Here is a 15,449-nt window from a genome sequence, read left to right as displayed (position 1 = left end):
TGTTATACTATAGTAGTGGATTAGTACAATAATGGATGCTATAATATGTTAATATATATTAGTCCAAACCCACAGAATGTACAACACTAAGAGTGAACCCTAATGTAACTATGAACTCTGAGGGATAAGGGTGTGTCAACATAGATTCATCAATTTGAATAAATTTGTAAGGGATGTTGATAATGGGGGAGGCTATGTATGTGTGAAGGCAGGAAATATATGGGCTGTGTCTAACTTATGGTCAATTTTGTAGCAAACCCAAAATTCCTCTAAAAAAATTAGGTCTATTAAAAATCTTCAAAGAAATTAAAATGTTAAAAAGAGAGAGGATCATTATATAAATAAATCGAAATTTCCTTCCACAAAATTTTTATAAAATGTATTTGGTGTTAAATATACACATGACATCCTGTTTTTTTGTGTTAGGGACTCAAAGTTAAAGCATAGGTGAGTTTTGTCTGCAAGATGCTCACGTTTTCTTTAGCCATACAAAACATATACACATACAATAGTTTTCCTAGGTCATGTAATGGTGACTACCGTAAGGAGGATTTAAATGAAGTTCTATGGACCTTCAAAAGAAGAAGTACTTCTTCCAAGGAAAGTTCTTTGGGGTAAGTGGCATTATCACTGGTCTTGAAAAGAAGGAAGGATTCAGGAATATATATAAATGGTGAAGGTCTTTCCTGGTAGAAGGAATTGGAAAAGTAAAGGCATGTGGTTTAGATAGTGGAGGTTTAAGAACATATGCAAACCAAAATGTAGGATTCCATTCAGAGAGAAAGAAAGCTTGACCATGGAAAACCGAGAGGGGAAGATTGGAGTAGTCAATCATCTGAACAGGTGGGGCAGTGAACAGGCTAATCCCAGATGGAAGGAGAGATACTTCTTTCTCTGAGACAAGAAGAGGATGAATAAGTATTTGAAGTAAATAGAAGTTGAAGAAATATAATTCAGATACCTTTAAATAATTTATTTCACTAAAATATGAAGCAGCATCATTGGCAAGCGATCAGAGTGGTTTGGATATAGTTTAAGGCTTGAGGTCCAGAAAAGCTTCAAAGAATGTACGGGAAATAATTGTGACAAATATCCTATTAGAGACCATTTGAAGACACAAGTCTACCATGTACAGTTGAGCAGATTGTGGCTGCAAAACAGTGCCCGGATGAGATGCCAAAACGAGGGCCTGGAGGCGTGGACTCAGCCTGTGCCCACTCCAAACAGCACCTTTCTTTAATTCACAGAAAGGTTCCAAATGGGTAAGTAGTGGCCCCGAAAAAGATCTAAAGTGAAACTGATGTTCAGGTTTTATTAAAGACCTAAACTCTTAAGTGAACCTAGAGTACTTAAGAGCAATAATTTGTGCCTTTGTGTTAAAAATGTAACCAAAAATTTTAAAAAGGGCACCACTTAAGTTCCTTTCACCCTAGAACTAGAGCACAGTGAGGCATTTCAGAACCATGGTATCTAAATTCCGTACAGGAAGAAGCAGTCACTTTTAAAAAATAGGATTTCCTTCCACCTTAGTTATGCTGGCAACATTCCCAAAGCTATTGAGAGGTGTAAATAATTTGCCAATATATTTACAATGTGGATTTAATTAGATAAAATTTCACTTTAGCCAAATAGCTTTTCGGAATCACGGTTTGGTTTGGGCATCCTATCTTGAAGACATAGCTGGTGTTTTCTGGAAATTCTTAATGAGTGGTCTGGTAGGCAAATTCTAAATAAAAGACATTCTTCAGATGCTCTTCGGATGATATTTTAGGTAAATTGTGTCTTTCAGGAGTAATTCAAGTTGTTGAAAGTTAAAGGCATTAATCGTACTTAGATGGACATAATTTCAATACTGAGGGCAACACTCAACCATCTAATTTATGATACCTATGCATCAATCAGAAATGAGGACAATCAATCTTACCCCATTTCGTTGGGGATATAGAGAGATGATGCAAATACAAGGAAAGAAAGAATATCTTGCCCTTTTACAATCTACTTTGTTACCATGAAATGTCAAACTATACACAACGTACTATTTCACTTCTGAATTGTAGAATTCCCAGACTAATAAAACTTAAGTAGTTGAAAATGATTATGGCCTCAAAGGCACTTAGGTAGGCTGTAGAAATAATACCTTCTCACCTGTCCCTGGCCTGACTTGGTGGGTGCTGCAGGAGAGAAACCTAATTCAGATAATGCAGAACAGCATGGAGTCCCAAATGATCCCATCACATTGATTTTCAACTGGTGTCAATCAACTGAAATGAATGCACTTTTTATTTTGGCATTGTTTACCTCTTGCACACTGAGACAACTGATTTGATTCAATCGTTGATTCTTCTCTGTGACTGCTATCCAGTGTAAATAGACTTTTCACTTCTATTTGGTGATGAACAAACAGCCTTGGACTGTGCACATCACCTACGTATTAGCAGTCACTGTTCCTGGGCTGTCTAATGTACAGAAGTAGGGGGATTCCAGATTAAATAAGTCCTCAAAGTAAATGCTCAATATAAATTCCAAGCATTTTTATCTTCAGAAAGAAGTATTTCTTTAAAGAAGGTGGTTTTATAGAATCTGGGCTTCCCTGATTTTCAAACCACTTCTAGGAATACAGTACTTTTCTATTTAGTTACACTGGCTTTAGAACTTCCTGTATAATTACTCAATAAAGATGCAGTTTCCTTTATTTTTCCAATTGTTGTATTTCTAGGTCTTTCCATAATTATAGGCACAGAGACCCTATTTGTTCCACCCTTACTATTAAATTAATTAGCTATCTTTTCATAAAACTAATGTCACTTCAACTCTGTGGCTTTTTTTCACTAAAAATGATAATAATCTCTATTATATTATAGAATATTTCCTTAAAAAAGAAGTCAATGAAGTTGTAAAGAAAATATTAAATACTGCTATGCTGTCCCATTCTCCCTTCCATTGTCCCAAATCACTCTTCTGGCTGTGAAACTGTCAGGCATAGCATGACATCTGCTAAAAATGAGTTCAACCCAGCATCTTGTCAGATGTAGTCCATGTTTTGTGTTCTCTGATCTTCTAAAAAGAACAAACAAATCCAGAGCGTAGGAAGGTACTTAGATGGCTTCTAGGGAAGCTGTCATTTCCATTGTAGCTTTGTTCTTTACTGCAGAGAGAGGCAGATACTAAAAACTGCCAGAAGAAAAGAGAAAAAATAAAGTAGCATCACCAGCATGTGGATAAGTGCCAAGTAGAGGAAGATGCTGGACCACAAGCAAAGATGGCTATAGGTGAAGATACAAAATAAGAAGAGAGTATCTGAATATTTTAGTGAATACTTAGAGCTAAGAGGATGGGGCAGCGTAAGGTGCAGAAATGTTTCATTACTAAAAATTATACTTAATGATGTTTAGCATTCTGGTTATAAAATGTTCAAATATTTGCCTCAAACATTCTCTCTGGTCGACAGAAATTATGGAGACACAAGCAAAATATGTCTGTAAATGTGTGTTTATGTGTATGTGTGTGTGTGTGTGTGTGTTTGCGTATAAATGACTCTATCATTCACTATGTTGAAGGGAACAAAATGCTTACAGTGTTGAACAACACATAGGAATCTATTTTCTACAAAATACTTGAGCACATATATACAAATATGTACAAGTATGCTCACAGCAGCATTGTTAGTGGTAGGAGAAAAAAAGAAAACACTTGAGAGAGAGAGAAGAATTACACTATATCCACAAATGGAAAGCTGTGCAGCCATTACGATAACCGAATTAGATCTTGACTTAGAAAAATATCCACTGCATATTGTTAAATGAAATAGCAAGCCTCAGAACAAAATGAAGAATCTGATCCCAATTTGTTTAAAGACCCAAACGAAATTGTAGCTGAACATAAAGATGCATATTTATGTGCACAGAAAAATTCTCCAAGGATAATAAACACAGAACCATTAAGGGGAAGAAGGCAGAGGAGGGCGTACACTTTTCACTATATACACTTACATATTATTTGAGTTTGTTAAAGCAAGCATGTTTTTCTTGTTTAATTTACTAAAACAAAAAGATTAAAAGAAAAGCGTACATTTTGTTCTTGGGGTAAGTGAATTTTTGCATAGTTCTGAGGGGAAGGAAATGTGTGAGACTTCTAAATAGACCCTTCCATTTATATTTTAGTACCTCTGGTCTTTTTTTAAAGGTAATAAATATATGTAGTTGATGACTACAGAGTGACTTATTTATTCTTTGTCTTTGCTTTGAAGTCAAGAAATATTTGTGTTCTCCTCACCACATGCCTCCTTTCTGGATCCCCTGTTTTCCATGTGGTCTGTTACTACATCTTGGAATCTGCATATTAAACCCCAATTGTCTCCTGACTTTGAATTCCTTGATTAAAAGGGAATTAAATTATAGTACAGAGGGGTATCCAAGGTATATGTGTATGGAGCAGTGAGTTCAGATGTGGCACAGAGAGTTCTAGCAAAGTGTGTCTTCAAAGCAGACAGAAGAAGCAATGTTCCGTGAGTTAGTTTAATGCAAAGAGATATGGGAAAGACACGTATTTATTTAATCTCTTTTGAAGAAGCAGTCGTATGTTAGGAGAGACTTACAGGTCTTACATGACTTACATGTCCGAGTAGCTACTGTCCTTGTAAAAAATGTATATCGAGTTGCAAAAGCATCCACATGGCACTTTCAAATGTGTTTTGCAACTTCTTCCATGTGGTTGGCAGGTTCTGGCAAAGCATAAGTTAACTACCCGTGTGTTTGTCATATCATTACATATTGTAGCTATGTGACGATATGAACGAGTACTTTACTATTTTCAAAATGATTATATTCAATGACTGGATACAAAAAAACATTAAAATACACATAGCGATGGCACAGAGTTAGCTACACTGTGGTATCAAAATTATGTCTCAGGTGCACTAATGCCTGGATGGCAAATGTTGTCCATTTCCTTCTGTCTTCAGCACTGTACTGCCATTTGGACCTTCCTCCAACAACTACTTAAAATATTGGAATAACCATCTTATTCATCCCCCTACCTCCATTTTCTCCGTGATCCAAAATATGTCTCCCACTGCCAAACTAATCTTCCTTATGCCTAGTTTTTTTTACAGAGTTCTAAAGTCTTCCATGGTTTGCTCTTGCCTGGTAAATTAAGAATAAACACCACATGGGGTGGGTGGCTCAGTCGGTTAGGCATCTGACTTCGGCTCAGGTCATGATCTTGAAGTTCATGAGTTCGGCCCTGCATTGGGCTCTCTGCTGCCGATGCAGAGTCCTCTTTGAATCCTGTCTCCCTCTCTCTTTGCCTCTTCCCCCACTCGTGTGCACATGCTCTCTCTCTCTCTCCCTCTCTCTCTCAAAAATAAATAAACATAATTTTCTTTTTTAAGAATAAACCCCACAGCCTACCACTGGAAGCTTTTCATCACAAGGATTCAACTTACTATCTCTGTCTTTGTTGTTCTCTACCTTCTACCTGAAATCTGGATAGCCCTTCCCCACCACTGCCTTTTGAAGTTCAACCAAGTCTTTTTTATTTTTCTTTTTAAACTTTTATCTTTAATTGAAGTACAGTTGACATGCAATACTATATTAGTTTCAGATGTAAAACATGGTGATTCAACAATTCTATACCTTATGAAATGCTCAGCTCAAGTGTAATTACCATCTGTCACCATACAAGGTTATTATAGTATTATTGATTATAGTCTCCATGCTATATTTTTCACCCTCCTGACTTATTTATTTTATAACTGGAAGTTTGTACCTTTTAATCCCTTCACCTGTTATGCACATCCCCTCTCCTCTGTCTTCTCTGGAAACCACCAGTTTGTTCTCTGTATTTGTGAGTCAGTTTCTGTTTTTTCTATTTGCTCGTTTGTTTGGTTTTTAGATTCCACATATAAGTGAAATCATATGTATTTTTCTTTCTCTGTCTGACTTACTTTACTTAGCACAATGCCCTCTAGGTCTGCCCATGTTGTCACAAATGGCAAGATTTCATTCTTTTTTATGGGTGAGTAATTCAAACAACTCTTAATTTGTGCTCAATTTGCAGAGAGCCCAAGATTTCATAGTGGAGTGAGATACTGAACTGAGTCTTAATCTTCTATTTTCAGTTGTCTGAAATGGAAATAAATAGCTGTATTTTGGGAAAGGGCACCAAGAACTTAGTGGTTGATAAATAATTCACATAAATAATTTAATGACCATTAAATGCCAGATATCTACCTTTATGTTTTAATTTTCATTTTTTTACTATTATGTTCTCTCCAGATCTCCCACTTGCTCTCCAAGATAGATTTAATGCTTTTTAGGAATAAAGGAATAGGGACAGATTCTGTCTGTTTAGTGTGTCTGTTATAGTTAAACAGTGCTAGGATCTGGAAGCATATCATTCAGATTTCAGTCTTCTCTCTTATGTCACTTGTGAATCCCATTCAAAATCTTTGCCTTCTGTTTCCTCAGGCATAATATAGGGAGTATCAGACTTAGCTTGAAAGGCTCTCAGATAACTCAAAAGAAGTAATATATGTAAGATGCCCGGCACAGTGCGAGTAGTTGATGATATTTGTTAAAAACCATTAACTGGCAGGTACAAATGATTATCTGTGTTACTCGCTCTGCATTTTTGAGTAAATTGCAATCAACACAGACCCATAGTGAACAAAAGAGTATGACTGAATGAAAAAGTAGCTGAACTTGTACCTGAAGTGCTTTTGCTTTTAAGATCCTTCCTTCATTGTTTCCCATGTTTCTGGCAAAACCCTTAATTCCTATCTCTTAATCAAGGGGGTTGTATCATATGGTGATACATATGTACTATATTCTATAGTCATAGGGAAGTTCTCACTCTCTGAGCATAAATTGCAATTCAGAGTTTTCATATTCTTGTCTTTCACTCTTTATTTTGTGAGTAGTTTCATAATTTTTATCTTTCAGAAAGAGTTTGTATATAGCAGGCCCTCAACATGTTTTAGGAGAAGGAAAGGAAAATTATACCCCTTTTATGGCCTGGCATTTAAAAAACTACTTTCAGGGGCATCTGGGTGGCTCAGTCAGTTAGGCGTCCAACTTCAGTTCAGGTCATGATCGCACGGTTTGTGGGTTCGAGTCCCGCATCGGGCTCTGTGCTGACAACTTGGAGCCCGGAGCCTGCTTCGGATTTTGTGTCTCCTTCTCTCTCTGCCCCTCCCCCACTTGTGCTCTGTCTCTGTCTCTCAAAAATAAATAAATGTAAAAAAAAAAATTTAAAAACCACTTTCAATACATTATCTCATTTATTCCTTACTTCCATTTTTATGGGATGACTACAATTATCCTTATTTATACATGAAGAAGAAGGTAGCTTAAAAGATCAATGAGAGGAAGGGCTAGAATCCAAAACATATATCTGTTGGCTCAAATCCAGTCTATATCTTTCTATTTAATATTTGAAACTGTTTTGGATACACACTAGTTTAATGGGTCTATGACTTTGTGGGTCCAAAACCTATTTCTTGGATTTGGGAACATTCTAGGTATAGAGTAAGCTGATTCTATCAGGTTGTGCTGATTGCCCTTAAATAAAATAATTTTTAGGAAAAAATATGTTAGTAGTTCTCAAACTCTTTGCTCTAAATGTGTGCACATCTCTAGGTAAGCCTGCAAATATAGTCTCCTAATTTATGTTGTAAAGTTCATTATGAAATATGATGATAATCTCTCAAAATTATGGCATTTTGAAATACGCTTACAGCATTCTACATCTATAACAATCCCCAGGAACTAAAGATTATTCAAATTAAATAATTTGAAAAATCAAGTAAAAATTCCTCATATTATCTAATAATGGAAATAATATATAGAAATAGATTATGCTGAAATAAATTGCTACATACCAATAAAAAAACCCTCGGGTTCCCTCTTCCTTTCTCACTCTTTAAAAAATTTCTTATATTTATTAATTGCATTTAAAAATATCCAAAGAATAATTAAAATTTGGCAGCAGTCTACCATTTTTCATCTCTAAGCTGCTGCAGGTGAATTTCCACTGGAAAAACCTAGGGTCATTTAAGGTACTGAGGGGATTTTTTTTCTGTTTTGATTATTCTGGAAAGGAAGATTAGTGAGGAAGAAGCATAAAGCCAAACCTGTTCAAATTAATCCAGACATATACAAAATGCCAAACACAAAAGGTCAAGAAATTTCTATTTCTAGAATATATGTAGCTGGTTAATTTATAAATTAAGTATCCCTTAAAGCCTTGGTGATTTTATTAGGCTATATCTACTGAGGAAATTAAACATTTCTACTTTGCATTGTGTATTCAACAATCAGGGCTCAGCCAGTGGAATTTTTTTTTTTTTTTAATCTAGGTCATTTTATCAGTGGTAGTTAACAGTCCCAAATATCTAGAGTTCTATACAGAGATAGTGAAAAAAAACATATAATTATAACCTTCTATTTGAGAATCCTTTATTTATGATTGAGATACTATTCAAGCATAAGTCACTTCTTGAACTGTGGCTAAGCTTTAGAATCTCCTTTTGTCTAAGTCAAGAACACCAATTTTTGAGATTATTGAGGAAAATCAGTGCTTAGGACAAATGTGAAATTTACAAAGGGTCAATCTTCATTAATGCAATTTGCAATAATAGCAAAGCAGAATAAATAACACACATTTTAATTGGGATTCTCTATTAATAAAATAGGCTGTGCACAGCAGCCCCTAATTGGCACAGTTTTCTTTATGTATTCATTGTCTAAAAGGCCTATAGCAGAAAGAACAGGTGGTAACAGAAATTATTATAAGAGCAGTACAAAGTACTAAGGAAAAATCAGACCCATCTAAAGAGTGAACTATTCATATAAAATTAGAGCTTCCTTAGTTTTATGACAGTAATATCTTTTTTTTTCAACGTTTATTTATTTTTGGGACAGAGAGAGACAGAGCATGAACGGGCGAGGGGCAGAGAGAGAGGGAGACACAGAATCGGAAACAGGCTCCAGGCTCTGAGCCATCAGCCCAGAGCCTGACGCGGGGCTCGAACTCCCGGACCGCGAGATCATGACCTGGCTGAAGTCGGACGCTTAACCGACTGCGCCACCCAGGCGCCCCAGTAATATCTTTTCTTAAAGTTCCACAACCCCTCAGGAATGAATAGAGGGATTTTAATTTATTTTTAAATCCTATCCAGACTATGATACCACATATTTTCTTCAATCCCTATCTCTATTGCATCAGCTAATGGGCATACCACAGAAAGGATACTTCGCTTGGCTTTGGGTTTGAGGGAAATATATTGGTAAAGAACAAAGGGAGTTGTCTTTTTTAAGTTTTGATTAGCTGAAGTAAGTTTTATTTTATAAATTAACAAAAATTGAAATAAAAATACATTAGGTTTTCTACAGCAAAATGATCAGGACATAATTTCCTAAATGAATTCAAAGTAATGTAAATATTAATATTTCACTTATTAAGCAGTTCTTCAAGTCTCCTACAGTTATTCTCATAAGTATGTAATGAATATATTTAATTACTGAAAATCAGAGAAAGGAAAAAAACCAACAACAGGGAATCCCACAATGGAGAGAGTTGTGATTTAGATATCAAATATTCCTCTGGCTCTATTCAAGGACCAAAACCAAATTGAAGAGGTGTCATTGAAAGATATACATTTTTTACTTCTCTTTTATTAGCTACCTGTGAGACATTCTAGACAAGTCAGAAAAAGTCTTGATGGACCAACTTGTCAACAGACATAATGGAGCCATTTAATGTCCGTCACCTTGGCAAGAGGAATGTGGAATCAGAAAATGTACTGACGGTAGTTTCCAGTGTGAGTTTCCCAGAACTTTCGCTGACATTAAAATAACTTAATAAGAAGAGAGCTAGAATATAAGATAAGAAGAGAGCTAGAATATAAGAGAGGCATACAGAGGCAGACCAGAAGAGAGAAGAAGAGACAAAGAGAAGCCACAAAGAGGCAAAGAAATGTGTATAGAATGTGTATGGGCTCCACACCTGTGTAAATACATAAGGGTTTCATGAACTCAAAATTCTCTTCAGCCTTGACCCAAAGCAAAAGAATATTACTTTAGCAACTATCACCCAAGTGCACAATCCTTTTAAAAATAGATCCTTTGTGAATTGTATTAATCACTATGTATGGAACCTTTCAGTCCGAAGGGTAAATTTCAAGGTGTTGAAGCAATGTCAGTATGGAGGGTGTTGCTTTTGGAGGAAAGCTGTCAGGTCTTTCATGGGTGCTGTCAAGTACAAGTTGTCAATATGAATAAGAGACTTTAGGGGCACTTATAAGAGGGAGTGTGAGGGTAAATGTTTGACGAGGGAACGTGGGGTTAAATTGCTGGGAGCCCTTTCTATTTTTTTAATTAGAAATTCCATCTAGCAGTTTCTAGCCCACAGGGATTCTGAGGCCAAATCTAGAGGAATGTGTTTACAGAATGACTGAAATCTGTAGGGTTGGGACCATAGTGACATCAATAATTAAAAGCCAGTTTGACTTAAAATTAGCATCATTAATTGTGTTTTAAATGTTAACATCTTCTGAGAATTTCTCACCCTCAGAGTTTTCCCCAGTCCTCTTACTTTGCTAGTTAAAGAGTGGTTAACACATAACTGAAAACGCCAACTGTGTTGGAAATCCAAATGATTGTACTTGTTAGAGGGGAACAAGGTGTTTGGCCTGAGTGTGGGGAATGCACTGGTCAGACCAGCTCCCACCACCCACATGAAGCCAGCGGAGCTCTCTCAGTTCATAACTTTCACACCACTCTGTGTTTTGCTTTGGGTTCCCTTAATTCAAAGCCTGTGATCTTTGGAAATGGTTTTGTTTTCCCATGGCCTTAGTTGGGCTTCCTAGAGAGCAGTGCCTGGCAACAGCTCTCATTCTCAGCCCCACTTGAACTCTAACAACAGACCTCTTGTAATGACTCCAGCACAGGGGTAGGATTAGGATATTTGTCCAAGAGACCTGGCTTTTCTCAGTCTCACACCTTCTGATTTTGAAAAGAAGCAAATTTGTTCATGAGTTCTAGAGACGTCATTTTCATTCTCCTGTGGACCCTTAGACCCAACCTCTAGAGATAGCAAGGTAATTTTTCAAATACTCAAATCTTCATGGTAGCATATGAAGATTCCAACACATAGAGTTAATTTCATCTTTCAATTACCATCAATTGAAACTGGTCAGGATAACAACCGTCTTTGTTCATTCTGGCTGCTATATCAAAATACCAGAGACTGGGTAGATCATAAACAACAGAGATTTATTTCTCGGAGTTTTGGAGGCTGGAAGTCCAAGATCAAGGTGCCAGCATGGATGGGTGAGAGCCTTCTTCCAGGTCACAGACTTCTACTTGTGTCTTCACATGGTGGAAGGGGTAGGATTTCTCTCTGGGGTCTCTTTTATAAAGGCACTAATCCTATTCATGATGGTTCTTTTCTTCCCTTATGACTTAAGCACCTTCAAAGACCTCAACTCCTAATACCATCACTTTTGGGAGTTGGAATTCAGTATATAAATTTTACAGGGGCATATTCAGACCTCACAGCAACAACATTCCAAATTCAAAGCTGGGTATCTGAAAGGAAAGATTCACCAACCAAATGACCAACCTGGAAATGCATCATGCAAGTAATCTTCCTATCAAGGAGTATTTTCTAAACAATAGGATATACGTGATAGTTTAAATTATTAGTTTCTACAGTGACAACGGATTTCCCTGATCAGATCAAGAACACACTATGACAAGCCGCACAAGAGGAGATCAAATATCTCACCAACATGTGATCTCTCCAGATAGGTTTGTGAACATCATGGCTGCATACACAGGTGGTGCACTGCCACAATTTCAAGGTACTAGACACCGAGATATCCAAGAGCTTGAGGTGAAGAACATCTAAATGATGGTCAGCACCAGTACATATTTTTCTGCCACAGTGGAGACAAAAACTGATTTGTTGACCCCTTTTTCACTGGGAGGGAACATTCTATGTTTTACCACTTTGGTGCTCTTCAATGAAATGACAAATATTAGTGATGAGCCTGTGGCTCATGCTTCTAATTTTGTTTAATCAATAAAATATCAAATTCAATTCAGTGTATTTAGAAACAAAAGCAAGTATTTTATTTGCTCTTAAAGTGTTTGCTTTGAAACTTGAAAAAATAGTGATTAAAATTTAGGCTCATCCCATGAGTAGGAAATGGAAATATTTAATTTAAATAGCTACACGATGCATATAACATGTAAAGAATAGTCAATATTAGTTCACTCTACCTTTTTTTTTCTTGATAGTAATAATACAAACCATCTGTGTGTGTGTGTGTGTGTGTGTGTGTGTGTGTGTGTTCTCTTTTAATCAGTGTATCTATTCCATGAATTTACCAATGCCACACAAATTAATATGTACTGGATAATTCTTTGGGAAAATGACCCATACACCTGAATTAAATTTGAAACAATCTCCATGAACATCTTCATATGTACATGATATGCATATTAATTTTCTGCTCCAGGAATTTTTCCTATATCATAATACTTCATATGTATATATTTATTTCCAGACTTTACCAAATAGAGAAGAACCTCATGCATTTCTCTGAATATTTACTCGGGAACCAATGTCACTAAGTAGTTGTTTTACTCTTCCTTTTACAATTTATGAGATTTGGTTTATGTGTTATTTATATAACATGTGTATGTTAAGTAATTGAGATAAGTAATTAAAGTGAATATGAGTATGTTATCCAAATTTAACATATGTACTCACTTTCAAAGAATCAGTTGGTAAAAATCACATGTTTCCAGAAGGTTATATGTATGTGTGTGTAGATATATATGTTCTTGGTATGTAATATCATTACAGCTTCCCAATGTTATTTCCAATAGCCTTAATAATGTATAGTAGACCTTATGAAAAGAAGTACTACCAGAGGCCTGATTTAGGATACTGATGTTTAAAATAATGCTAATTTTTAAGAGCTAAACTTAATAAACAAACCTCTTTTTACAAACTATTTTTTACTATCATTTTACTATTGTTTATAGTTTACTTGCCTCAAAAGTACACTCATTTGCAGAAAATATTAAATCACACATAAGACAAATATTAAGTATCTATGAAATTACGCAATATGGAAAGATTGTATGTCATTAAATTAGGACTAAATGATTATTAAAACTGAATTTTTTTTTTAACTTCATGGCAGCTAAGTTAAAAAAAATCATATGGGACAAAATAACAGCTATACCATTTATAACATATTAAAGGCACATATCTACATAGATGCTTTTAAATCATACAATATTCCCCATAAATATTATTTATTTCCTAAATTAAAAATAAACACACCTATTTTTCTGATCATCAAGGTGATTTCAGTACTAAATTCCAAGAGGAATTGGTTTTGTATCATGTTACATAAATATTATTGAATAAATTCTATTATGACCCTTCAAATTTGCAGAAGACAGGGAAACCACTCTTCACCAGATCATCTTTAAATTATTCTAGCATACACAAAACTTTTTGTGGATAGACTTCTATGAAAATTTGTACTTCTGTACATGTCTAGCATTTGAGCCTGATATATTTTTTTAATGTTTATTTATTTTTGAGAGAAAGAGGGAGAGAATATGAATGTGAGCAGGGGAGAGGCAGAGGGAGAGGGGGACAGAGGATCCAAAACAGAATCTGCACTGACAGTGGAGAGCCTGATGCAGGGCTCGAACTCACAAACTGTGAGATCATGACCTGAGCTGAAGTCAAATGCTTAACTGACTGAGCTACCCAGGCGGCCCCTGATACACTTTCAATACAAAAACATAATGACTAAGTAGAGAGACTTAGCTATAGAGTGAAGGCTTGTTTCAGTCATAGTTCTGCAGTTTACTGACCATTTGATTTTTCATTTCATTCACACTCTATAAATTTGTTTGTTAAAAAGGTTATAATAACAAACATTTCAAATGAATGTGATGATGTATGTAATTGATATGACACATGATGCATTCAATTTATGCGAATGATGCATTCTTCCTAATTAAGGAGTCGATACTTTGGGGGCGCCTGGGTCAAGCGTCCGACTTTGGCTCAGGTCATGATCTCACAGTTTGTGAGTTCGAGTCCCATGCTGGGCTCTGTGCTGACAGCTCAGAGCCAGGAGCCTGCTTCAGATTCTGTGTCTCCCCCTCTCTCTGCTCCTCCCACGCTCATGCTCTGTCTCTGTCTCTCAATAATAAATAAATTGTTAAAAAAATTTTTTTAAAGGAGTCGAAACTTTGATTACATAATAACACCTTGAATTTGTAAAATAACTTATAAGTTAAGCACTTTTAAGTGCGTTATGTATTTGTAAATTTCAGAATTGTAAGACATATGATTATTCCTATTTTTATCCATATTTATAGAGATAAAACTCACATATAATATTTACCTATTTTAAGTGTAGAATTGGATGTAATTTGGTAATTTTATACAGTTGAGTAATACCATTACTATAAAAATATAGACTATTTTTATCACTGTAAAAACTTTCCTGAGTTCCTTTGTTGTCCATCTTTTCCTATTACTCCTAGACTCAAGCAACCACTGACATACTTTCGTAATTATACTAAAGGGTACACCCTCTTTACCTTATTCATTTTTTCTTATTCTTAAAGATTTTCAATTGCTCTAGAACCATTTGTTGATACGACTGTTGTTTCACTGAATTACTTTGGCATTTAACTGAAAATCAATTGTATTTCTATGAGAAGACGTAAAACTATATGCTCTAATGAACTATATGTTTGTCTTTATGCTAATATCACACTATCTTAATTACTGCAGTTTCATAGTAAACCTTGAAAGCAGGTAGTGTGCTATCCAATCTTTCCGTTTTTAAAATTGCTTTAAAATTGTCTATGCCTGCAGACAGAAATTTTAGAGTCAATTTGTGGATTTCTTGGGGGAAATTTTGATTTAGATTATAGTAAATCTATAGATGGATTTGAGAAGAATCACTATATTAATAATATAAGCTGTACTGATTCATAAACAGTATATCTCTCCATTTATTTAGATCTTTTTAATCTCCCTTAATGTACTGTATTTTCAGTATTTGACATCATTTATTAAAGCATTCCTTATATAGTTTTTGCTATTTTAAATGGAACTGATGTTTTATAGTGTTCTCATTGTTTACTGCTTATACACACAGACACACACGTATAACGGATTCTTGTATTTTGGATGTAGGCCCTAAAATCGTGTTAAATTCATGTATTAATTCTAGTAGGATTTTTTTTAGGTTCTTTAGGATTTTCTACAAATAATGTATTAACCATATTTTCTACTTTCTCTGTTTGATTTGTTTACTAACCAAGGAGACACTGCCTCTGCCAGGGTTAGCTGATTCTAGAGATAGTAAATGACTTGCCTCAGAGCATGCCTTGTAAGTG

This window comes from Prionailurus viverrinus, chromosome B3 (genome assembly GCF_022837055.1).
Source record: "Prionailurus viverrinus isolate Anna chromosome B3, UM_Priviv_1.0, whole genome shotgun sequence".
NCBI lineage: Eukaryota > Metazoa > Chordata > Mammalia > Carnivora > Felidae > Prionailurus > Prionailurus viverrinus.
Note: the sequence above shows the minus strand (reverse complement) of the source record.